General features: G+C 42.8%; 1 protein-coding gene across 2 annotated transcripts in view; it reads left to right on the plus strand.

Moving 5' to 3' along the window:
• Positions 1-24740, plus strand: part of Uvrag (UV-resistance associated gene) — a 297213-nt gene that overhangs the window by 265126 nt on the left and 7347 nt on the right. The gene's annotated exons all lie outside the window — the stretch shown is intronic.

Here is a 24740-nt window from a genome sequence, read left to right on the forward strand (position 1 = left end):
TTAAACTTGGAAAACGTCTTCAATGCCCACTCGATCTTGGTATATGTTACCAAGCCCGGGACTACCCGCTCCGTGATCGAAGTGTGAGTGCTGTGCGCTGGCTCTTCTAAACCATCTCCCGATGGGAAATGTGTATCGAAAAGCACCTCAAGGGATTCCTCACTATTACGTGACCATTCCCCGTTCTCTTTCTTTATTAGTCCCCGGACTATATTTCCCCTTGCTAGGACTTTTTTCAGCCGTGCTGTTTCGCTGGAGCACTCTATGTCCGTACAGAAACTTTTCCATGAAATTACCTTCGCCCTGGAAATTTCACGCCTGTAGATCCTCAGTAGATCCCTGCACTCGTCTCGACGCGCTTTGCTTTCCGCGGTCTTTGCTAGCTTAAACATTTCTTTTACCTATCTTCTTAGAAGGCTCAGCTCATTGCTCCACCATGGCGGATTTGCGTTTCCTCTGAATCTTCTTAGATGGCAAGCTTTGTTATACGCAGTCATAAGCGTCCTTGTTAGGAATTCATTACACTCCTCTAGTTCCTCCATATTGGCAACCTCTTTGGGTTGTCCCAGTTTTGTTTCTACCTGTTTCTGGAATTTAGTCCAGTTCGTTGACCTTGGGTTTCTAAAGGTTCCTCCCTTCTCTCCCCTCTTTACGGGGGTTGCTGAAGCTGATATACGCATGGTCGGAGAAGGATGGTCTATCAAGAACCATCCCATCATACCTTGATATATCACGTTCGGAGCTCAATATAATATCCAGAACATTGCTGGATGTTGGACCAATGTATGTAGGGACATTTCCCCTGTTGGCTATCTGCAAAGCGGTTTGCAGGATGTAACAAAATAGAGATTCGCCTCTCTCGTTCTCCCCACGCATTGTGGTGCGCATTTGCATCCGCGCTTTTGACCAACCGCCCTTTGCGCCCTTCGTACTGTACTATCCTCTTGCACTCCATGAGCCTCCGCAGCGTGGGCCATGTAGCAGGATGCCAGGATAAATGCCTGCTTCTTCTTTTGCTCAATATCAGCCAACACCCACAAATTTTTTATACACTATCGGAGCATCAACGTCACGAGAAGCTCAAGTATGACGCAATGCTGAAATAGAAACCACTCCGACTAATAACAATGTGAAAACATGTTTCGCGCATACAAATAAAGGGGTATTATTAGGGACAGCTCAGGTTAATATTCATTTTAATGGTATTGATTATTCGATGACAGCCTTACTGGACTCGGGGTCTCATTTATAACCGAGACTCTTAAGCGCAGAATTATTCTGCGATCTAAACGATTGCATAGGTTTCAAACGAGAGTCGCCACGTTGAAAATTTTATCGTTGCCTCGACTCGAACTCTGCAGTGAAATTCTACTGGCAGAAATGATAGAATCTGTTAATGAAAACATGCAACTTTCCAACATTAAAGTCACCTTCTGGACAGATTTAACTATAGTGCTGGCATGGATCCGAAAACCAGCAAGTTCGTGGTCATATCGAATAATCAAAATCATAGACAAAGTAGGAGGAAAAGTATGGCGACACGTAGACTCATTCCGCTATGGTCTTACCGAGGGAGAGGATGTCCGACCTCCAGGGGATATGTCAGTCTGTTGTTGTAGCGATAAGGACACTCCCCGAAGGCCTTGGAGAGTGTTATCGACTTGATGGTCCTTTGCCTGGTGCAGATCCGGTACGTTCCGGTACCAGGCCTGACCATCTCGGGAACAATTTGTTATGACCTCGTGCGACCTTCTAGGCCATCGCGCCCTCCCACCCCCTAGTTCCATGAGGAGTTCGGGGTCGCCACAGCCTCGGCTGTTACTGGAACAGGATTCGCCACGGATAGGTGAGGTTGACAATAGGGTTTGAAGAAGCTATAAAAACCCCTTGAATCCGGTATTTTAGTCTTCTCTTACGACAGGCATACCTACGGCGGGTATATTCTAAGCCCCCAACTTTCTGGGGCATGTCAGTCTGTTCATCTGCTTTCCCACGAAAGGTAATCATCTTTAAGCGACATACGATCTTAGTACCGGGTTCTTTTTAGCTGCCTTCGCCAGATTTATATGCCGACCGGGTTCCCAAAAAATAGTTATTCCGAAAATGGTACTAACTTTTTCGTGGCTTCGCGATATTTCCGGGTTCCGAGTTCAAAGCATCTCTGCGTGAAGCAAGGGACAAAACAATAAGTAAATATAACCATCTAGCTTGGCTTTTTCTACCCCCAAGTGATTCTCACATGGGAGTTTTGGGGGAAACAGGAGTAAAAAGTTTTGAAGCCCATTTTAAAAAGATTGCGTCCTATCGCAAATTTACATTTGCGCCCCTCTTATGCCGAATTGAGGCATGCCTCAACCCCAGACCACTCAGTCCCTCATCCAACGGACCTTGCGATGTGGAGCCGCTTACTCCGGGCAACTTTCTCGTAGGTGGGCATCTGTAAGTCCCTCCTGAAGTCGACTATAAGTAGAATCCTGCCTCAATAGTCAATCGATGTCAAAAAATTAAATCCCTGCACCAGAAATTTTGCAAAATGTGGAAATCGGTATATCTCACCAATATCCAAAAACGATATAAGTGGAAACATCCACAAAACAACTTAAAACCCGTCGACCTAGTGGTCATAAAAGAGGACAACCTTCAACCCAAAGAGTGAGAATGGTGAGAATCGTCAACATACATCCAGGCTCTGATAACCCTGTACGTGTTGTTGACATCGAAATGGTCCTACTTCAGTCCAACGAAAGGAAAATGAAATTTGATATTCCAAATTCCTCATTCCTGGGCACCCTCCTTGCGCCTCCTACAACAATTGTTTAACCAAATAATACAAAGGGTATTTAGGTTCCAGACAAAGTTTAATCTTAGAAAAGTAATAATTAATTGTGTGTCATATTCATCATATTTCGTACTTAATGAATATAGACATATTCGCCGTTACCATATTTCAGAAAATCTCCATTATATACCTTTATAATTTAGATTTTCTAAATCAGTGCTCCTCAAAATTTGTATATTGAAGTGCAATACCTATACATGTATGTACATATGTACAATGTACGAAATGGTATTTACACTGACATATTTTTTATCTTTTAAAAAAGAAAAGGGAAAGTAGTCCAACTTTGAATGTTAAGAGATTTTTTGGTTTCAAGTTGCATTCTCGTTTGACATTTGGAATTAAGCTTAACTCACAAACATTGAACTTTAGCTATAGTTCATTTCAAAACATACGAATATAAAATTTAATTAAAAAAGCCAAGGTTTGTAATTTTACTCACCAGTTTAATTTGGTCGGTACCAATACAAATCGGTGGAATACCCGTCTCAGCCAACTTGTTCTTTGATATAGGTAAGACGTAAGTTTTATTTGCGTTACGACGAAGCCCGTTGTGATTAACCCAATGGAAAATTTCTGAGATGTCAGCGTTAAGTTTAGAACAGAGATCATCGACGTCATCAATACGACTAGAAAGGTAAAGCTGAACATCGTCTGCATAAGCGTGCATAGATTTACAGACTGCAAAAATGTCGTTGATAAATAAGCTACACAGCAACGGCCTAAGAATTGACCCCTGAGGCACACCGCAAACTACTGCACTAAGTCGTGACATTTGGGACCCAATAACTATCCGTTGGTATCGGTTGGCTAAATAACTTTTAATTAACGCTAATGAATTGTAACTAAAACCAAAGTAGGACTTCAGCTTAGCGCAGAGCAAATCGTGGTCAACTGAGTCAAATGCCTAGGAAAAGTCAAGCAGACACAGCAACGTTAGTAAGTTTTCATCGAAGTGACTACGAATATCGTCGAGGATCTTAAGCATAGCTGTTGCACATCCATGATTAGCCCTAAATCCAGACTGCAAAGGTGACAGAAGTTGATATCTCTGCACGTGGTTTGAGATTTGTTCGGCTATTAATGCCTCAAATGCTTTGGAAAGGGCAGGTAGTATACTAATAGGACGGAACTCAGAAGGAGTGTCGGCATACTTCTTCTTTGCAATGGGTCGAACTGATGCAATCTTCCATTGATTAGGGAAGCAAGACGAAGTAATGCAGTGATTCACAATATGAGTTACGGCTCCAATGATGAATGGGAACACCATTTTTATAAATCTTATGGGAATCCCATCTACACCAGTAGCATTCGATTTAATTTTTGATATACACTTTATGACGTCCAAGTCCGATACAGCTTCAAATTCAAACGTATTACTGGGATAACAGGCGTTGGGGAGGAGGGGGGGGGGGGGGGATAAACGCACTGCGAGCGCCGGGTGTAGGGCAGATAACAAAGGCTTCATTAAGCAGGTCAGGATCTAGTGTGTAAGCTTCATCATTGTCACTACCACATACACGCAGGCGTTTAAGGTTATACCATAAAACATTAGGAAGCAGGGAGGGGTCAAGCTTGGCAACATAAAAATTACGATTTTCACATCTGTTAACGGAAGTTGCTCTGTTCCTGGCGGCTTTCGGCTTTGAACGAATTCCAGTTAGACTGGTAAGGGTTTGCTTTCCCTTTACATAAAGCCTTGTTACGCGCCTTGATTGCTGCCAACACTCTAGGCGTGAACCAGGGCGACACCGATGATTTTTTCTTACCAAATCGCTCGGGGACATGCTTGTTAAAAATACTTAGCAGATTCTCATTTAGGAACTCAAGCTTATCATTAACATTACTAAAATACCAACAATGGGACCAGTTCACAGAGCTAACATCCATAGCCAATAAGTTCATGTCAATGTTTCGAAAGTCCTTAAATGAGAACGTGACTTCAGACTCACATTGTCCAAGATTTATGTCAAGTGTACAAAATATTAAGTCATGATCCGATATAAATTCAAATTGGTCAAACGCAGAGGCAGAGGAAAGTTCAGAGACAATAAAATAGTCCAATAATCTTGGGTTGTTTATGTTGGAATACCTTGTGGGAATGGATGAATTTACTACAGAGAGACCAAACACAGACAAATTGTTCAACAAGCTAGAAGTATTGGAGTCACGAACAAGAAGATTAACGTTAAAATCACCGCATAAGATTATACTTTGGTAATCAACAACAAGCGGAGATAGGGAGGCAAAGAACGATTCATTTATATCCCTTTTTTGGTTGTATACACATGACAGGAGGGCTTTGGATAATCTATCAGACAGCTCAACAAACAAATATTCTTCAGCACAGGGCTCAGATCGGGATAATACTTTCATATTAATATTATTTTTGCAGTAAATATCTGTTCCGCCTCCTTTTTTACTACATCTGTCATGACGAACCATTGTATAATTTTCAAGGGAAAAGTGCATGTCATTAATGCAACTTGAGAACCAAGTTTCAGTTACACAGATTACGTCGACCACAGAACACTCAAATGCATATCTAACAATATCAAATTTTTCTGGATTAAGACTCGTAGAATTAAAGTGCATAATATTGAAGCCTTTATGACGATCAGGGATGCACCTTAACGTTAAGCTAATCGTTTATCAAAAAATTTCCACCGTTTCCGTTGAAACACTTCGAAATATTATCGATAAAGAAATTATCAAGATAAATTGTATCTCGTTTTTAACCGAAGCGAAAAGCTTTCGTTATCGTTAAAAACGTTAACAAAAACGTGATACTTTATGTTTGAATTGTGCTGGCAATATTATAGCCATGGTCAAGCCGTAAGGTGGGAAAAGCGAGCGCACACAGATACACAAAAACTCCATGTAATTTGTTTGTGTAATTCGTTGGTGGTAATGTCAAAAATACTCTGAGAAATATTCGTACTGTCAAAATTCATGAGAAAAGTTGCAATCAGCTTGGCTAATGCTTTCACGTTTAATGACTCCGCAATCAATCAGCTTTGCCAGCATGGTTTGAAATTAATAATCAACATAAACGACTTGATTTCGTTTTGATATGGCAGAAAACGAAACAAAATTATTTCGTTAATTTGACGTTCTTAACGTTAATAAACGAAACGAAATGACTTTGTTTCGTTTATTAACGTTAATTATCGTAACGAAATGATATCGGTTCGTTGGTTAAGCATGCCTAATGACGATTGCAAAGAATGTTTATCATGGCTAAGCTATTCTTCCGAAAACCATATCCATCGTTATTAACAGACATATCAATGCACAATTCAAAACTGAAGGAAAAAAGAGAATAGAAGGACCGTGTTTACAGTTATCTGAATAAGGCACAATGGAGAAAAATAAGCGAACTATTAAAAATACAATTGAAATAAACTTAAAATTTAAATAAGTAAAATGGTATATAGTAAAAATCGGCGCATATCACTCCAGACTTTGCAACTCGCTCAGCTCAGTGATCTTAACTGCCTCAGAATCCCTCGTAACTCTGCTAAATACAGCTCCTCTCAAAGAAAATTCAGATGCTACCTTGCCTGCTCGTCTCAGCTTGATCGCCTGTTGCAACAGCTTTCTACTATCGGGAGCTAGGCTTTCATATATCGTGAGCTCTCCCTCAAGCCCAATAACATCCAAAGATAATGGGGACTTCATCCGCTTGCGGTAATCACGGAAGGCTTTAAGCGTACGATTACGGTCGAGAGTGGAGTGAAACTTTATAATTATGGCACTTTTTTCTGACCGAGAGATGCGAAAAATATCTCTTACTTGTGGCGCCAGAAAATCTATATGAAGGCAAATTCTGTTAAACACAGTTTTGAGGTTTTCCGCCTCAGCAAATGGCACTCCAAATACGACCGCATCGGAAGAGAATTCATTGGTGGTTCTGCTTGCGTGCACGTTATTGGTTTGCTCTTGCAGTTTGTTAATATGCTGCTGGAGTTTAATGGAGTTTTCTTCAAGTGCGATGATACGTGCTGTAAATTCATCAACTTTAGCGTTGAGCAAAGCAATCTCTTCGACGAATCTCTTTGCAATACAATTCTCTACGTCTAGAATTTTGTTGGAAATACTCTCAAACCGCGACTCAAGCTTATCAGATTGGAGTTTAAGTTTTTCTTCCAAATCCTTTAGTGCAGCCAAGACAGATGAGATAATGGCACTTTAATCAAGTTTGGCTGCTTTCGCCAGCGGAGAACCTTTACTTGCCCGACGCTTAAGAGGTGCAAGGGGGGCTGACATAACGAGAAAATAGTAACAAAAGCGGATAGGCCAGATCAGCGTAATTACACTTCCGCACCGCTCAACAATATATGATATTTTACGGATTATTTTATGGCCTTTACTCCCGGACACGCGGCAACTCTAATTTATGTTATTTATAATATCATCAAAATGTTGCATACTTTAAGGCAGCTGGCCTTTGGATACGGTCTACAACTTTGTATTTGTTGTTTACTATTTGTTCTTCTCACTTTCCTTATCGCTATAAGGCTTCTATGGAAGTTATTGGTATTTTCTTGTAAAGCGATTTTCCGCACTTGCTCACAAAATTATTTATTATACACACGAACTGAACAATGTCACTGGCGATTATTAGAACAATAACGTGGATGACTATCAGGTTATCACCTAGAAGCCATTCAGTTTATAAAATTAGGTGTTTTTCACGAAGATATGAATATTTTTAGAAACTACTTGAGGACACTTTGGAATTTCACTTCTTTGCCGAACAGGGTTGCTAACTGATTCATAAGAAGAATTTGACATTTGCTTGGCTAAGGGTGGTGGCACACTTTGCAAGTGAAAATATTTTTCCCACTGGTTGGTAAATTTTCTAACATTTTTCGCAATAAAAAACTGCATTATAACAATCGAATACGACACAAATATGTTAGCAAGTATTTTTATTGTATAGGGAGAATGTTTATACCAGTGCTTCGCGAAATTTTGTATGTGAATGGGCAAGCCGAAATAAACTTCAATTGCCAAATCTGAAGTTCATTCATATTTACAAACGCAACATCTTGGTTGATTGTGGCGATGTTATTGGAATACATAAGCTTTTGTTAAACGCATCTATATGAAAAATGTCATTGTGTCGCGGCATATACTGGCAAAATCTGACGTTTATGGTTTAAGCTGCAGACATTGGTGCTTTATCGGTAACGGTATCAGTAACCTTATAACAGCTGATTCGACCAGCCTTATGGGAATAAATGCAATCGATTATTGGTGCTGCTAAGGTCGTAACCGTATCGTAGCCAACCAATTGGTTTTTGGTTACCGTCGTAACGACAAACAGCTGATTACGTTAGGGATACGACTACAGCGATACGACATACGGCACCAATGACTTCCGCTTTAAACATTCAATCGCAGCATATACCATCACTAACATCTCATAGATGAGAACGTTGATTGGTTTGATTTGCACAACGTTGACAGCCTTCATCAGTCAGTCAGTTCGCAGGTGCCTTTTGTGGATGTACAAAATCGTGGTGGCAACGGTGCGCACCCACGTAATTGTAGATGAATATGTTTAGGCGGGAAAAACACCTAAAAGGATTTTCGTGTTAATAAAAGGAATGTACAAATGAATGAAAAACAACAAGTGTTAAGAAAGGGTTCTTTAACAGATATTGTGGAAAAATGATATATAAATTATACAATATGAAAAATTAGCAATTACGTGAACCTGTGATGACACCGTGTTTCCTTGCTGGCTGCTGGATTGAAAGAGGACGAGCCTCTCTAAATACACATACGTACTACAACTCACACATATGTGGGCTAGTGACTGCAAACATGTGTGGGGCAGTTAATTATGTTACGAGGGGGGAAGGGTCAGATATATTTAGGTATGTGACTTAAACATACCGGTCCCCTTGCCGTAAGCAACAAAGAAAAAACGAGAAATAAAGGAATGCCACGTCATCACATGTCCCGTAAGGCGATGCATCGATATGCAGATGCGAACGCCGTGTGATTAACCTCACGTTTCGCTCTCCTGTGGAAAGAGAGAGGAAATTATTAGGTAAAAGTACGTGGTTTTGTAATTCCGTGCAATATTTACTTAAATATGTATTAGAGTATGCGCGTTGGAATATGCACAAATATTTATAGTGGGTGGGCTTCAGACACAACGAGGCCGAAAATCGTGGCTTGTGTGAGTAGCCCGCCAACAGTCCATGAGGGTGTGCCGTTGACCATAATATTGAAGTAGACATCGGCGCCCAAAGTGAGCACACCGGTGATGATCGGTAGAGCGTCGGATCGGCCAGCTTCATGAACTGAAATGGGGCAGCTATCGACGCGTCCATATTCGCCGTTGGATTCATTCTGGCATAGTTCGCCACTACAGTGGCTTGTGTTGTAACTTTCACAGCTACCCCATACTTCCCTCTCAATACTACGGTGCACCGCGAATAGCGCGCGGTGTTGGAGCGTTCTAGGCAAAGATCCTTGGCCAAATTGGCATCTATAATGGTGGTGGGAGCGCAGGCGTCTAAAAGGGCGCGGACCAAATGAAAACGGCCTCCGAATTCAATGCGGACTATTGCCGTCGGGGCAATGGCGATAAGTGCTCGCGTTTTGGTTGGTGCCACTAGAGTATCTCGGATTCGGCTACTCCTGAAGCCCGTAGGTGTTTGTCGTTGTCGAACGAGAGTCTTGTGATTGTTGCGCACTTTATTACGGGCCGCCCTCCCAGCAAACCGTCGTGAAAGCGGGACGGACGCGGTTCCGGTTCTGTTTACTAGTACGATGGGCGGAAAGGACGTGTCTCCGCGCCATCCCCGTCTTGTGGGCGCACCAATGTGCCGTGCATCATCGAGCGGAACTCAGGTCTCTCTTGGCGTAGTGGTGGTCGGAATCGCTGCGTCTCTAAGCCGCCCTGTTGTGTCGTCGCAGTTACATCTGCTGCATTGGCAAGCCTCTCTTCTTCCTCTTTTTCTTCTACCTGCTGTGCCCATGACTTGTATTGTTCGGTAACGTGGATGGAGTGTACTCCATCCGAGCTCCCATCGTCGGCATCGTTATTACCTGGCAGCGGCTGGTCGTCATCCATATGGAGCGTCGTATGATGTTGCTTATTACCACGTCGGCATCGATCCTTGCTGGGGCGTATCTCAAGGCGGTGAAATGGCGATAAGCAATTTGGGCAATATCTATGTATAAGTATTTCGCGTATACGCGCTTCGGTCGACATACCCGGGTATATTGGACAAAGTCTCACTCCGTGAGGTTTGTTGCACAAACGGTAAGCAGTAGTAAAAGCATTGGCGCGTGCTTCCGTTTTGGAGCGTTTCAGAGTGAATCCAGTCATTTCTGGAAATGGCATCGTTTATTATTATGATCGTATTGGCCTTGTTGAGTGGCCAATGGTGTTCGGGTGGGGTAAAAACAAAGATATCCCATGTATTTTCGCAAAAGAAAGCGAGAAAAGTTAATTGAAATAATAGATTAAAGCCCATAAGTAAATATTTATGCGCACAAAAAAACGAAAAGCACTCATGCATTCAATCGGGATGGGGTTTAGTGTTTTACTTTAAATAGTTCGACTTTTTTCGGTCGATGTCGCTGAATCTTGTGCTACATAATTTGTGGTGTATTTTGTTTTACCACAAGTGGGCTGCCACCACACGGAACGGTTCGCAACTTGGCTGAAAAGGTATAAAAGACTGCTTGTGCAGTTGCATTTCCACCGTTCAACATTATTTTCTACGTGTTTTGTCGATAATATTGAGATTGGTGGAATTAAGTATTTTAAATCTCGACCAAATGAATGATTGATCGAGATATGTAATGCGGGACATGTAGTGCGTGTAGCGCGTGTAGCAGCGCATTAGGTCTAATGTCGGTATGGCAGTGCGTTGACTGTCAGACATGAGTGTAGAAATCCTGACGTTTGCTACGCTTTTTCATTTCCTGAAAGGTAAAACTCATTCATTTACAGCACGCGGTGGTAAGTATACTAATAGACTTGGCTTTCTTTTTTATTAATTGATATCTCCTTTCTTTTCAGGTATAGTTACAATATTTTAATGAGCAATCATAGTATGACTAAAACACTGCGAGTGGTAATTCTTCATACGGTACTACCTGAATGTTCCAATTTAGTTAAAAATTGTATCATTATTTTCCTCAACTTCCGCACTACATAAGCGGATTCATTGCAGGCAAACGACCCACTGTAACCATGGCGAATTCCCGTATTTCAAATATTTCATCGTTCAACATACTAAATACCGCTCTCAGTGATTCCGGTTGCGCAAACTCGGTATCAAATGTTTCAACTAAGGAACGCAACATGCGTATATACATGACAATCCCTATAGGTGATAGCGAAAATAACCAAGCTTTCAATGGTATGCGATACTATTTCACTCAGGCTATTAGAGCTTTCTGAGCAGACGAAAGACCGCTAAAAGACATTTGCTCTAGTATATTACGTACATCTTCTGTAATGCCAGATTTTAAAGCCTGTGCTAGTAGCGTAATACCAATATCTGCCTTGCGTTTACTTGGGGTATTCTTAGGTGGTAATGCTATTTTCATAGCGCACATAATTGTTCTAAAATTTTTGTCAATATCCCGTTCCACAGACACAGCTATATATCCAATAGTTATATATGCTATATTACGATCCTTCTTTTGCGTGGTATAATGCTAATGAAATTATTGACACATTCTTGTAAATAACATTGTACAAACACCTCACGATCCATTGAAGGCAGCAGGGCGTGGTAGTATTTGGAGCAGTGCTTGCTGAACATAATGTGATTTTGAAGTGCGTTGTTCAAGCCCATTGTCGCAAATATTTATGTAATTTTCTTTTAGGATAGCACGTGAGGAGGCTGATTCTAATACGGTGGCCGACGAAAACTTATGCGTACCACCATGTTGACGATCATGATCCATATGAGCTGAACCGAGCGTGGCGGCGATACTCTTGTCGACATAGGCGGATCTACTTAATGGCTTTTTGGGCTTCAGCCCAGGGCCCCGTGGATGCAAAGGGCCCCCAGCCACCAATAAAAATAAAAGAGGAATACCCTACAAGACGCACTGATACTTTACTACCACACTAACATTATTTTACTACTACTAACACTAGACGGCCAGAACCGTTTAAACGGTTAAGTGACAACTAAGTAAGTACTCACACTTTCAATTGACAATGCTGATCCTGTGCTGACATAAACATTGATACTTGACTTTATATATGTTCTTTTGTTTGCACACGTGTGCGAACGTTACTTGTAACGAAAAAAAATCCTAAGTTTAGCAACTAAAATCGATCAACTCGAGTGCGCGAGTATCAAACGAATGGGGAATTCACCTGCAACTTCGCTTGTCTATAGACGTGCATTTTATAGCGTGCGTGTGTATTGCGTATACGTTTGGGGTACTCCCCGTAGATCAAGAATTTAGTTCATGCTTGTCTTGGAAATTCAAAAATAAACAAAAACTGGCTGTATGCTGCTAATAAAGTGACTATATAACTTAAATATAGATTCTGCGACTAGCTTGTAAATGTTTCCCGATTTTAGTAGGTAAGGGTAAGTAAACAATATTAATTATAAAATCTCAATATTTTTTTGTAAATTGAACTCTTTAACGATTATCATAGTTAGGAGTAGTGCACTAAATTTTGAGTACAATACACTTCCATTGGAATTACACTATATTGACAAAATTTGAGTGCGCACTATTTTTTTTTTTTTTTTTTTTTTTTGCAATATCGTGATATTGCAGCCTTTCTTCACTACGACTAAAAATATTTGTTGCAGTCATTTTATTATTCACTACCAATAACTTAATTGGTGCGATAATAAGTTAATTTATTGTATCTTATTGTACAAAATCATGGCAAAAAAAAGTTATAATAAATGGAATTAGATGATTTTGTAGTGACAATAGTGTAGTGCGTCTCGAATTTTGAAGAGACAGTGAAGTTCCATGGAATATTCAGAACAAAGCAACGGCAATTGCATCAACTTCGTAAGTAAATCTAGTTATAAGTGATCTCTGTAATTTCTGTAAGGGTGGATGGGAATTCGAATTATGGCCAGCGCTACATGGACCCAAAAATTTGTAGAGGCTAGCGATTTATGATTTGTGAAATAATAGTAGCGCCAATCAGTTTCTACAACAATTTAAGTTTATAGAAAAATGCGGTGGCTTCAACCGAACAAATCGACAGGAGTTGTTAACAAAATTATTCCTCATCCAGCGGTCCGGGTTCATCCGTTAAAAAATTTATTCGCATGTTTTTTCTAATAAATTGCTTTTAAATAAAGATAATGTAGTGATGCTTGGCACAATGCTTTCAGTTGTAATAAAAAGCTTCAGCTACAACAACTTATGAGGTGGGTTTTGTCTAAGGCTGGGGTAACGCTCAGTCAATCCAGAGTCGAGTAAAGGTCCCACAAACCCCTACTGAATAAATACACGATATTTATGTGTTACGAACACACGCACACACGGCTGGAGATATGAGGCGGACAGCAGCTTTCCGTCGCAAGATGGAGAGGGGCGGAGCGGCGGAGCGGCGGCTAACGGTCGTTGGAGTAGAGGAGGTACGGTAGGGCGGTTGAACGGCCGGGTAACGGACAAACTCGTACGGCTTCCATACCGCCGCGGCGGCTTAACGGCGGTAGGATGGCAGGCGGCCAGTGGCTAGTGTAGCAGCGGCCGGACGGATGCCGCGGCTTAGCGGCGGTAGGGTGGCAGACGGCCAACGGTCGTCGTAGCAGCGGCGTGCCGGATGCAGCAGCTTAACGGCGGTAGGACGGTGAACGACCAACGGTCGTCGCAGCAGCGACGGGACGGATGCAGCGGCTCAACGGCGGTAGGATGGCAGACGGCCAACGGTCGTCGTAGCAGCGGCGTGACGGATGCAGCAGCTTACCGGCGGTAGGACGGCGAACGACCAACGGTCGTCGTAGCAGCGGCGGGACAGATGCAGCGGCTTAACGGCGATATAATGGCAGACGACCAACGGTCGTCGTAGCAACGGCGTGACGGATGCAGCGGCTTAACAGCGGTAGGTTGGCAAACGGCCAACGGTCGTCATAGCAGCGGCGTGACGGATGCACCGGCTTAACGGCGGCAGGATTGCGAACGGCCAACGGTTAGTGGGGCAGCGGCGGCACCTGCAAGGCGGGATGGGCACAGCAGTAGTATGGCGGACGGCCAGCGATCGGCGTAGCACCGGCGGGATGGAAGCAGCGGCGGCACCAGAGGGGCGACGATGCGAAGGCAGCGGCGGTGGGCTACGGAGCGCGTACCAGGGCCGGGGAGAGAGGGGAAGTAGGCTGGCGATGGTGTTTACCTGGACAGCGGCGGCTCGTACCGGGCGGGTCGGTTGACGGTATCGGCGGGATGAGATTGATCGGTAGCCTTCGGCAGGATCGGTAGTCCTCTGGGGTCGGTCACCTGGGGAAGAGACTGCGAGGACTCGTTAGTGCTGGTTTCACCGCTGGACACTCCCGCCTCCCTACTTGCACACTAGTAGAAGGTGCGTAAGGGGGCGGAGTAGTACCAGCCGGGGCACCGTGGGTCGACCCGTGGGCGGAGGGGAAGTGCACCTTAACGGCACAGCGGTAGCCCCTGTGCGCACGCATCGGCTCACGGCTGAAACCAGAGCTATGGAGAGGGGTCGTGCGGTCGTTAGGACAGCGGGTCATTCCTTACCGGACCAGGGCGACGGAGGGAAAAGTAGCCCGAAGACACCACTCTCGTCGTCCTGGTGCAGCAAAGGGTGACTCGCGCCACGGCCACACCCTCTTCTCCCTAGCTAACTAGTGGGAGTGGTCCCACCGCTCTGGCCAGCCTATTAAACCAGAGCTGAGGGTGAGGGGTGCTTTGGGTCATTGAGGTGGCGGACGCTCAAGCACCAAGGTGGGCGACGGAGGGAAAAGTAGTCCGAAGACAGCGCTCGCGTCGTCCAGCCCTGGTGGAGGCTGACCCGCGCCATGACGCGCCCCTGCCACGTAGTCCGAGCTGAGGGGGGAAGGGGAATTTGGTCATTGAGGCAGCGGGCCGCTCAAGCACCAAGGTGGGCGACGGAGGGAAAAGTAGTCCGAAGACACCACTCGCGTCGTCCAGCCCTGGTGGAGGGTGACCCGCACCATGACAGCGCCATGACAGCGCCCCTTCCACTCAGCTAGCTGGTTATTTTGTCTTTAAAAATACAACCACTCCCGCTGGCTCACCTGCGAGGACTGAATTGCCAAAATGCAAATTCGATGTTTATATGGATTGTGCCGCAAACTGGTTGAGAAGTCAACACACAATTATTGTGATTTTCATTGGTTTGCTATCAGTGGTTGTTGACTATGCTATGAAAGAATAAGTACAAGTGGTTGTTGGCTATGCTATAGAAAAATAAGTACAGGGAGGTTCAGGTTTAAGTGAATAAGGAAATATAGGGGGTTACGTCATTGTAACGCTACGTTACAATCCCTCTCTCACTTCGGTTGACGGAAAGCTGCGGTGGGTAGAGATGGATCTCCAGGCATGGCCTAGGTCTTATGCCGGTGTGCATGTGGGCCAAGCACTTTATTAATAATTTTTTTTTTTCTCTCAAAAATATACAGAGTCATTCCACTTATATCCAACAGAGTTTATGTTTTTAATTCATTTGTATAACGTAAGAATAACTACATTTGAGCCGTTTATTTCGAAAGTGGCATAAGTCATTTCCAACTCATGGTCTTAAATGCATTGTTATTTTTGAACGAATGCATATATAAATGGTTCTACAATTATAAAATAATAATAAGAATTGCATCTTTGGGATATTGGACTCTAACAAACTGGAGGCGAGGAGAGATACCAACAAATTATCACTGAACCTAAACGACATGAAATGACTTATGCCACTTTCAAAATAAACGGCTCATTTCATTGTTCTTAAAACTAACAGAGTATATTTCATATAATTCATTATAATACTTCTTCTTCTTCGTTTCCATCTTCCTCGGGTCGTGATTTCATCATGGCTATCAGGTATTCGGTAAAATGTGACCCGAAAAAAATAGGTCCCCTTCGTGGTTTTGTTCGGTTGGCGGGCCACTGGTACTGCTCCCTCCGTGCGCACCCGCTCTGACGTTGTTTTATTCCGCCGAAGTTTAGTCCTGCTGCAGATGCTTTTGTACCCTCTTTTCTTCCTCACATAACTTGACGGCATCCTGGATGTGTTGTTGTCGGTGGATTGGTTGGTCGAAGGGCATAGGCAGTCCCTGGAGAGGATGTTGTCTTGTCCACACCTGGAGCAGAACATTCTCCAGCGGCCCCTGCATTGGAAGCGGCGGTGCCCGCGTTCCTTGCAGCGCCAGAAGCACTCCTTGCTATCGTACTCCTTTTGAAGATGATACAAGCTGTGGATCGCCTCTTTGTCCTGTTTCGCTTCCTCTCTTTTTAGCAGCTCATATTCCTCCGTTATTTCCAGGAGCTCATCGTTCGTCTTAAACTCGCTGCGCTTGACGAAGAGGCGGTATTCAATGCGTAGGCCATCGTATATTAGCTCGAGGTGATTTTCCTTGCACATTGTCGGGTGCTGGCGGATTAGCGTTCCAAATTCGAGGACGTAGTCCTCGGCTTTTTCTCGGCCTTGTTGCCTGCGTTTTCGGATGGCCTCTTCTAAATGTTGAAGATGACGCTTAGGCAGAAAAAAAATTGTCACCTCCCTTCGAAAATTGCTCCAGTGGTTGATTTGTTGCTTACGGATGCGGTACCATTGGAGTGCTTTGCCACGCAGCAGTTCCGGCAGCGTTAGGAGGAGCCGGTCGACGGGGATGCGGTTACATTCGGCGAGCTCCTCTATTCTCTCCAGAAATTCATGCAGCGACTCCTCTCCCGAAAATGCAGATCCCAGTAGCGGACGGTATTCATTAGCTCACTGGTGCTCTTTTCGTCTCCTTTCGGTTGCTCGCGTTCTCTCTCATGCGCATGCGAAAGGGAATTTTGTACCTGGATGGCGGTTATTGACTTGGTCGGTTGTGTTCGGGTGATGTTTAGTGTCGGTGTTGGTAGTTTAACTGGTTTCCCTTCGTCCTCTTCTACTTCCTTCTCCAACTCCTTCAGTAGGCCTTCACTTGACTTCCTCGTACGTTTTGCTTGCACGTACGTGCTCAGTGCGCGGCGTAGATCGGCTACGGTTTGGCCTTCCACGGAAATGCTATGCTTCTTACACTCCTCTATCAGCCCCTCCCTTTTCAGTAAGTAGATCCAATTGAGTGAGTCGGTATTTGTTGTGTGTTCGTCAAACCCGCCCCGGCAGTGGTGGTGGTTGTTGTATTTGTTTTTCCACGGTGATCTGCGGAGGAGGGGCCCTGCTCGGGCGCCATTTATGAGGTGGGTTTTGTCTAAGGCTGGGGTAACGCTCAGTCAATCCAGAGTCGAGTAAAGGTCCCACAAACCCCTACTGAATAAATACACGATATTTATGGGTTACGAACACACGCACACACGGCTGGTGATATGAGGCGGACAGCAGCTTTCCGTCGCAAGATGGCGAGGGGCGGAGCGGCGGCTAAAGGTCGTTGGAGTAGAGTAGGTGTGGTAGGGCGGTTGAACGGCTGGGTAACGGACGAACTCGTACGGCTTCCGTACCGCCGTGGCGGATTAACGGCGGTAGGATGGCAGGCGGCCAGTGGCTAGTGTAGCAGCGGCCGGACGGATGCCGCGGCTTAGCGGCGGTAGGGTGGCAGACGGCCAACGGTCGTCGTAGCAGCGGCGCGCCGGATGCAGCAGCTTAACGGCGGTAGGACGGCGAACGACCAACGGTCGTCGTAGCAGCGGCGGGACGGATGCAGCGGCTCAACGGCGGTAGGATGACAGACGGACAACGGTCGTCGTAGCAGCGGCGTGACGGATGCAGCAGCTTAACGGCGGGAGAACGGCGAACGACCAACGGTCGTCGTAGCAGCGGCAGGACTGATGCAGCGGCTTAACGGCGGTAGGATGGCAGACGGCCAACGGTCGTCGTAGCAACGGCGTGACGGATGCAGCGGCTCAACAGCGGTAGGATGGCAAACGGCCAACGGTCGTCGTAGCAGCGGCGTGACGGATGCACCGGCTTAACGGCGGTAGGATGGCGAACGGCCAACGGTTAGTGGGGCAGCGGCGGCACCTGCAAGGCGGGATGGGCACGGCAGTAGTATTGCGGACGGCCAGCGGTCGGCGTAGCACCGGCGGGATGGAAGCAGCGTCGGCACCAGAGGGGCGACGATGCGACGGCAGCGGCGATGGGCTACGGAGAGCGTACCAGGGCCGGGGAGAGAGGGGAAGTAGGCTGGCGATGGTGTTTACCTGGACAGCGGCGGCTCGTTCCGGGCGGGTCGGTTGACGGTATCGGAGGGATGGGATTGATCGGTAGCTTTCGGCAGGATCGGTAGTCCTCCGGGGTCGGCCACCTGGGGAAGAGCCTGCGAAGGCTCGTTAGTGCTGGTTTCACCGCTGGACACTCCCGCCTCCCTACTTGCACACTAGTAGAAGGTGCGTAAGGGGGGCGGAGTTGTACCAGCCGGGGCACCGTGGGTCGACCCATGGGCGGAGAGGAAGTGCACCTTAACGGCACAGCGGTAGCCCCTGTGCGCACGCATCGGCTCACGGCTGAAACCAGAGCTATGGAGAGGGGTCGTGCGGTCGTTCGGGCAGCGGGTCATTCCTTACCGGACCAGGGCGACGGAGGGAAAAGTAGCCCGAAGACACCACTCTCGTCGTCCTGGTGCAGCAAGGGGTGACTCGTGCCACGGCCGCACCCTCTTCTCCCTAGCTAACTAGTGGGAGTGGTCCCACCGCTCCGGCCAGCCTATTAAACCAGAGCTGAGGGGGAGGGGTGCTTTGGGTCTTTGAGACGGCGGGCCGCTCAAGCACCAAGGTGGGCGACGGAGGGAAAAGTAGTCCGAAGACACCGCTCGCGTCATCCAGCCCTGGTGGAGGGTGACCCGCGCCATGACAGCGCCCCTTCCACTCAGCTAGCTGGTTATTTTGTCTTTAAAAAGACAACCACTCCCGCTGGCTCACCTGCGAGGACTGAATTGCCAAAATGCAAATTCGATGTTTATATGGGTTGTGCCGCAAACTGGTTGAGAAGTCAACACACAATTATTGTGATTTTCAGTTGCTATCAGTGGTTGTTGACTATGCTATAAAAGAATAAGTACAAGTGGTTGTTGGCTATGCTATAGAAAAATAAGTACAGGGAGGTTCAGGTTTAAGTGAATAAGGAAATACAGGGGGTTACGTTATTGTAACGCTACGTTACAAACTAGTTAATAAAAAATTATACTTTTAGAGAAATCCAAGAGGAGCAAAGTCCACAAGGGAATAAATATCGTTGTAAAAAAAAAATTTAGATTTTTGTAGGAAACCTAGAATTGGAAATCTTGACTCTTTCGTCTTTTTTGCGCTCAGGGCTCAATTTACTTGCAATAGTTTTCGTACACATTTTTTTATAAAAAAATTTAATAGTTTCCTCTTTCCCACTAGGTAATTGCGTGTTCAATCTGAAATAAAACAAAAATATATTGGAAATTTTCTGGGTTTCACTCAAATTAGTGAACAAAAATGTTTGTGCCTGAGTCTACCTATTTTCACTACCAGTTTTTCAATTTTAGTGAACAATTTTTTAGCTTCACTACCACTATTTCTGAGCAAGGCTGCAATTTTTGCTCTCACCATTCATCTGTTCGTGCAAGCTGCTGCATAAATGGACTACTCCCATCTCTGCCGATTATAATGATAATTTTATGAATTAGTACACCCGTTACTTGTACAAAATATTAGTACTTATTAGATTATCTCATCGATTATAGGTTAATTATGTTCTTTGATTATTTTTAGAATAACAAAATCATATCAATATCTACAAGAAAATATAAAAGTGGAGCTGAAAAACGAAAATTACAATTAAGCCGAGAAAAATAAAAAAATAAATGTGCAAAAGTACATACTTTTTTTGAAATAGAACATAAAAATGACGATGAAAGATCTAAAAATCTATTATCAAGCGAAAAGGAAGGAACCTTATCCAAAGAGAACATATCTACAGAGAGTAAGGAACCCCAACACCAGGAGAAAAATATTAGTGAAGCAAATGAACAAGTATCTGACTACCAACAACCCTCTGATCCAACTGAAAACGATATTAATACTCAACATAAGGACGCTTATATTGAGACTGAAAGAAATCCAGAAAACATTAAATTTGAGTTTGGGAAACATATTGACGTGGGCTGGTGGCCAGTGTCGCTAAATAGTGACTTCATTAATCACATCCTCTCTCATGAAATGACAGATTTTCAAAATAAAGATCCAGAAAATAAATATCCAGCTTCAACAAAAAAATATAAAGATCAAAATAGATCATTCTCAGACAGATATTTCATTAAGAAAATGAAAAACGGCCAATTACTGGAACGACCTTGGTTGTGCTATTCACCCAGCCTTGGGACTATTTTTTGTTTGACTTGCAAACTTTTTTCTAAAACACTTTCTCAATACACAACGGGATTTTCTGATTGGAAACACGTAGGAACGTCTTTAGAAAATCACGAAAATTCGAATGAACATAAAATTTCTGTGTTAGCTTGGCTGACACGAAAAGAAAATAAGTCTGTTGTAGATAATCAGCTCCAGGATCAATCAAAGAAAGAAACAGAGTACTATCATAATGCCATGAAACGGGTTATTGCTGTGATAAAATTTTTAAGTATAAGAGGCTTAGCATTTAGAGGTTCCGAAGAAGTATTTGGTTCACCACATAATGGTAATTTCATGGGAGCTCTGGATCTATTGGCAGAGTTTGACCCATTCATTCGGGAACATATTGAACAGCGAGAACTGCAACCGAAATCAACAATATCGTACTTACCAAAAACAGTATATGAGAAAGTTATTGATATTATGGGCAAACAGATAGTGAAACAAATTATAAATCAAATAACGACGACACATATTATTATTCAATCGTGATGGATTCAACTCCAGATCTGTCTCACAATGACCAACTTGATATTGTATTACGATACTGTGTTCAGGGAAATGTGTACGAAAGATGTGTCTCGTCTGTGTTCAGGGAAATGTGTACGAAAGATGTGTCTCGTTCATCAAAATTAGTAGTCATACTGGTACACTTATTTAATATTCTACAAGACTTTTTAAAAAAAAAATGGGCTGATACTGGAAAATTGTAGGGGACAGTCTTATGACAACGCAGCCAATATGTCGGGTCAGTACAAAGGTGTCCAAGCTGCGCATTCCCTTAACCTATTTAGTGAAGAATGTGTTAAAGTTGCAACCGAAATTTTTTTCGAGTGGTGCAAAAAATATATGTTTTCTTTTCATCTTCAACCCATAGGTGGGAATTGTTACATCGTGAAATGCAACTAAAATTTACGTTAAAAAGTTCAAGCCAAACCAGATGGTCTTATTATTATGAGGCTGTCAAAGCTTTAAAAAATCCTTATTCTAAAATGGTGAAAATTTTAAAAACTTTTAGCGAAAATGAGGATGAGAAAGCTGATTTCAGAAAAGAGGCACGAAGTTTATTTAATAAACTTGCGAACTCTCATTTGCAATTTTGATCACATTTTAGGAAGAAATTTTGGAGAGATTTCAAGTAGTAAATAAAAAAATACAGAGCCCTGGCTTAAATATATGCCAAGGCAATACATAATTGTTTCGTTGAAAGAGTTCGTGTACAACATACGACAGCATTCAGATCAGAAGCTAAAAGAGTACGAAGAGAAAGCTAAAAAATTAAGTACTAGTGTGGAAACAAATTACAGCGACGTTTACAAGAGACAAATTACTTCAAAATTTGCCGATAAGTTTGCAGCTAAAGTCTCAGTGTGCGGCGCAGAAAAATTTAAGAGACACGCTAAACGTTGCATTGGATAAGCTGATTATGGATTTAAATGAAAGGGGTCAAGTCTATGAGACAACCAGCAAAAAATTTAATTTTTTAATGGATTTGCAGAATAAAAACCAGGAAAGCGTTGATCTGGAAAGTGTACGCAATATTGTGAAATATTATTCAGATGACGTAGATGAAAATTTAGTAAATGAATGATTCAAATAAAATCATATTTACTACAATCTAAATCAGATTGTTACACCTCTTGCAGTGAAATTTATAAGCTTATCTATGAAAAGGAACTTGTTGGTGTATTTCCTAATTGTTACACCATTTTAAAAATTTTTTGACGTTGCCCATCACCAGCTGCGAAGCGGAGCGCTCTTTCTCCAGGATGTCATATAATGCAAATAAGTATAGGACAACAACGTCGAACGATCGACTTAATCATTTATCTCTTCTTTCTATCAGCCCAATTCTAAACGAAAATTCCGTGCGAGTTTTTTCCCTTCTCCCATTCCTCGTATTCTAAATAAAAATTCCTTGTGAGTTTTTTCACTTCTCCCTTTCCTCCTATTCTGAACAATGTTCGAAAAAGAGGAAACCGGTTATGGGAAAAAAGTAGGTATTATGAATGTGAGGGAGAGGGAGATTTCTTTGCCATTTCATAGGAGTTTTTTCACTAGTTAAATTAAAGGGAATGCATCAAAATAGTTAAAGTAAATTGGTTCTTTTAAGAAAGAACACTTATTTGTACAAATCTGTGCTAAAATATGTATTTACGTTCTACCACAATATTCTCACTGTTAATACAACAACAACAACAACCACAATATTCTTTATTTTAAGTCGAAAAGTATATCATAAGCAACGGAAGAGCTCTTCGCATATTTGATGCAGCCATCCAGAAATTGCGCAAGGATTTTTTAAGAAGGCTTAAATAGATCTTAGCACATGACGAAAGGCGAACTCAACTCGACTTGGCCGCCAGAAAATGGCTTTGCAGAATGAATGCAGGCAACTCCGGCGGATTTGTGTTATCCCGCCGGTCTTCTTCTTATGCTCCTCTGTTGATGTTGCTGTGGCACCAATTCATTACTCATTTCAGTGAATACCACATGAAATGCAATAATGTGCATTGTTTATACATTATTTCTTAATTTCAAACAAATTGGCAACAATAATTAAACTTTACAATTTTTTAAACAAAATAAGAAATGCGCAACGAAATTTCAATTGACAAAACAGCTGACTTCGAAAATTCGAAATTCCTTTTCCCCAATTATTCTTCTCCCAAGGAGAAAAGAATTGGAGAAATTTTTCCGCGGGAATAAAAAAATCCGCGAGAACAAAATTCCGCGAGAATATTTAGAATTGCTACAACATATAAAATTAAAACAACACCTTTCATTCGTTTAAATTGTTTTATTTATAACAATACAATTGTTTCGACACGCGCGTGGTGTCATCATCAGTTGTTAGTTTTCAACTAACCATTGTCAACAGAAATTAACAAATAAGCCTAACAAAATCACTCAGTGAAGCATTAAAACAAAAACAAAAAAAAAAACTGATACAATGTAAAGAGAAATGAAATAAAGATAAAAAAATTAATATGCCATAACAAAACTAATATGTACTAACAAGACACGGAACTAGCGAAGTTTACTGCAACAATGTGAAGAGACTAGAATACAGGGGACCAGTATCACGATTTACTGAGACATTTTTGTTTACATAAATATGTAACGATTTTAAAATATTCAATCTATTTATATTAGATTCAGATTTAATTAATTTGCAATCGTCAAAACTTATCGAGTGCTGATTCGATAAAGCGTGTTCAGCGATTCCACTTTTCGGTTCAATATTTTTTATGTATATCAAGTGTTCGTTGAACCTGGTCCGAACAGTGCGTGTCGATTGGCCAATGTATTTCGCTCCACATTCTTTCCCGTCGTCATCTTTGTATGAGCAAGTGATGGAGTAAATTCCCGGTTTGTCCAGACCTCCACACTTATCTTTGGCTGAATTCAGTAAGGATTTGAGTTTTGTTGTCGTTTTCGGAGCGACTTTTAAATCTACTGCATTAAATATTTTTTTAATATTATCAAAAGATCGCGAATCATATGTCATGCTACATCAAGACCTACTTTTATCTTCCCCGCCTACCGTTTCGAAAAAAGAACTGCTCTCACGTCTATCTTTTTTGGTTCGGTGTTTTCTCACTAGCTGTTCTATACTGCTAGAGCTATACCCATTTGTTTCTGCAATATGTATTATTGTCTGCTTTTCTTTTTTAAATGCGTCATCGCTCAGTGGGACATTTACAAGACGATGCACCATCGAATTGAAAGCAGCTAATTTGTGAGAGTAGTGATGGTTCGACTCAATTGGGATAAAGCGCTCAGTCGATGTCGGCTTCCGATAAATATTAAATTCGATAGCTCCATCAGTAGTGTGTTTTAGTTTTAAGTCCAAAAAGGGCAACTCGTTATTGGTTTCGTGCTCGCATGTAAATTATATGGAATTATTCATTGAATTAAATAAGTTTAGTGTCTGCTGGATTTTGTTTCTCTAAATGATAATAAAGCAGTCATCAACATATCGAGTGTAAACACGCGGAAAAAGAGAGCTTCGAATTAGATGTTCTTCTATTGTGTTCATGAACAAATTGCAAAGAAAGGGGCTTATATTTAACCCCATTGGTAAACCATCCGTTTGTTCATAGAACTCACCTCTAAACTGGAAAAAGGATTGGTTAATGCAAGTAAAAGTTAAGTCAAATAGTGCGTTGGCAATCGTCGGATTAATATTTTGTTTATCAAGCCAAATACGCAACGAATCTAAGGCGCCATTTCTTGGTACATTCGAAAATTACGAAGTTATATCGAATGAGGCAAAACAATCTTTGGAAGTCAAATGTAAATTTTTAATCTTTTCGATTAATTCCAAGGAATTTCTTATCGAGAAATTATCGAAACTTTTGAGCTTGTTATCTAA

This window comes from Eurosta solidaginis, chromosome 2 (genome assembly GCF_040869045.1).
Source record: "Eurosta solidaginis isolate ZX-2024a chromosome 2, ASM4086904v1, whole genome shotgun sequence".
Taxonomy (NCBI): Eukaryota; Metazoa; Arthropoda; class Insecta; order Diptera; family Tephritidae; genus Eurosta; species Eurosta solidaginis.